The following is a 2,612-nucleotide window of genomic DNA, read 5'->3' as shown; positions in this document are numbered from 1 at the left end:
AGGAATCAGTGTCCACAGGCCCAATATCTCCTCAGACCCAGGCCTTTAAGGAAGGCGCAGATCTAATGAGGTATTTAATTAATTCAGAATAATTTGGTTTACTCCAAATTAATTTGTTTTTACCTGAGACATCGTTTGGATGCTTCCAATAAAAAACTGAGACACGTCCTACATTTTGGGATTATCTGGATGGATCCATAGTCTCCTCCCTTTTTAAGCTTTAACAGCCTGTCTGTTCTTTACTACTGAGCTCATTTCAAGGTGTTGGTGTTGATCTAGAAAACCTTAAACAACTTGGGGTCAGGAAAGCTAAAAAAACTGCCATTTTCCAATAGAGCTTGCCAGAACTCAGAGATCTTCAGATAAATTCCTGTTGTGTGTTCCAAGAAGATTAGCATGGCCACTGCACAAGGATGACACACAAATTCGTGAAGCATTCCATATTTTTGTTTTTACTATTTTTATTTAATTTGTATATTTTGTTTTATTTTGTTTTCTTCCTTTATCAACTTGTCATTTATTTTGTACATATTATTTATTGAATTTACTTATTTTGTGAGCTGCCCCAAGTCCTTTCAGGGAGATGGGGCAGGATAGAAATAAAGATTATTATACCTCACATCCAGTCGGTGAAAACAAGACCTGCAGCTGACTGTAGTTCAGATCACAAACTTCTTATTACAAAATTTAGAATCAGACTAAAGAGAATGGGGAAAATACACAGACCAATTAGATATGATCTCACAAATATTCCCAGTGAATATGCAGTGGAGGTGAAGAATAGATTTCAGGGACTAGATTTAATAAATAGAGTCCCAGAAGAACTATGGACAGAAGTCCACAACATTGTTCAGGAGGCAGCAACAAAGTACGTCCCAAAGAAAAAGAAAACCAAGAAGACAAGATGGTTGTCTGTTGAGACACTGGAAGTAGCCCAAGAAAGAAGGAAGGTTAAAGGAAACAGCGATAGGGGGAGATACGCCCAATTAAATGCACAGTTCCAGAGGTTAGCCAGGAGAGACAAGGAACTATCTTTGAACAAGCAATGCATGGAAGTGGAAGAAGACAATAGGATTGGAAGAACAAGAGATCTCTTCCAGAAAATCAGAAACATCGTAGGCAAATTTCAGGCAAAAATGGGCTTGATCAAAAACAAAGATGGCAGGGACCTAACAGAAGCTGAAGAGATCAAGAATAGGTGGTGAGAATATACAGAAGATCTGTATAGGAATAATAATATAATAATATAGAGGATAGCTTTGATGGTGTGGTGAGTGAATTAGAACCAGACATCCTGAGGAGTGAGGTTGAATGGGCTTTAAGAAGCATTGCTAACAACAAGGCAGCAGGAGACGACGGGATCCCAGCTGAGCTGTTTAAAATCTTGGAAGGTGATGCTGTCAAGGTGATGCATGCCATATACCAGCAAATATGGAAAACACAAGATTGGCCATCAGATTGGAAAAAAAATCAATTTATATCCCCATACCAAAAAAGGGAAACGCTAAAGAATTTCGTACAGTGGCACTTATTTCCCATGCCAGTAAGGTAATGCTCAAGATCCTTCAAGGCAGACTCCAGCAATACATGGAGCGAGAGTTGCCAGATATCCAAGCTGGGTTCAGAAAAGTCAAAGGAATGAGAGACCAAGTTGCCAATATCCGCTGGATAATGGAGGAAGTCAGGGAGTTTCAGAAAAACATCTACTTCTGCTTTATTGACTATTCTAAAGCCTTCGACTGTGTGGATCATAATAAACTATGGCATGTTCTTGGTGGTATGGGGATACCAAGTCACCTTGTCTGTCTCCTCAGAAATCTGTATAAAGACCAAGTAGCCACAGTAAAAACAGATCACGGAACAACAGACTGGTTCAAGATTGGGAAAGGAGTGCGGCAGGGCTGCATACTTTTACCCTCCCTATTCAACTTGTACGCAGAACACATCATGCGACTTGAGGAATCCAAGGCCAGAGTTAAAATTGTTGGAAGAAACATTAAGAACGTTAGATATGCAGACGATACCACTCTGATGGCTGAAAGCGAGGAGGAGCTGAGGAGCCTTATCACCAAGGTGAAAGAAGAAAGTGCAAAAGCTGGGTTGCACTTAAACCAAGATCATGGCAACTACACCTATTGATAATTGGCAAATAGAGGGAGAAAACGTGGAGGCAGTGACAGACTTTATATTTCTAGGCGCAAAGATCACTGCAGATGCAGACTGCAGCCAGGAAATCAGAAGACATTTACTTCTTGGGAGGAGAGCAATGGCTAACCTTGACAAAATAGTGAAGAGCAGAGACATCATACTGGCAATGAAGGTCCACATAGTCAAAGCAATGGTATTCCCCATAGTAACCTATGGATGCGAGAGCTGGACCATAAGGAAGGCTGAGCGAAGGAAGATAGACGCTTTTGAACTCTGGTGCTGGAGGAAAATCCTGAGAGTGCCTTGGACCGCAAGAAGATCCAACCAGTCCATCCTCCAGGAATAATGCCCGACTGCTCACTGGAGGGAAGGATATTGGAGGCAAAGCTGAAGTATTTTGGACACATCATGAGGAGACAGGAAAGCTTGGAAAAGATCACGATGCTGGGGAAAATGGAAGGAAA

General features: G+C 41.2%; 1 pseudogene; it reads left to right on the top strand.

Moving 5' to 3' along the window:
- Positions 1–382: 382 nt before the first annotated feature.
- On the top strand, positions 383–448 carry LOC134295775 (U6 spliceosomal RNA; annotated as a pseudogene).
- Positions 449–2,612: the final 2,164 nt, after the last annotated feature.

This window comes from Anolis carolinensis, chromosome 1 (assembly GCF_035594765.1).
Source record: "Anolis carolinensis isolate JA03-04 chromosome 1, rAnoCar3.1.pri, whole genome shotgun sequence".
NCBI classification, from domain to species: domain Eukaryota; kingdom Metazoa; phylum Chordata; class Lepidosauria; order Squamata; family Dactyloidae; genus Anolis; species Anolis carolinensis.
This window is presented reverse-complemented; position numbering and strand designations above follow the sequence as displayed.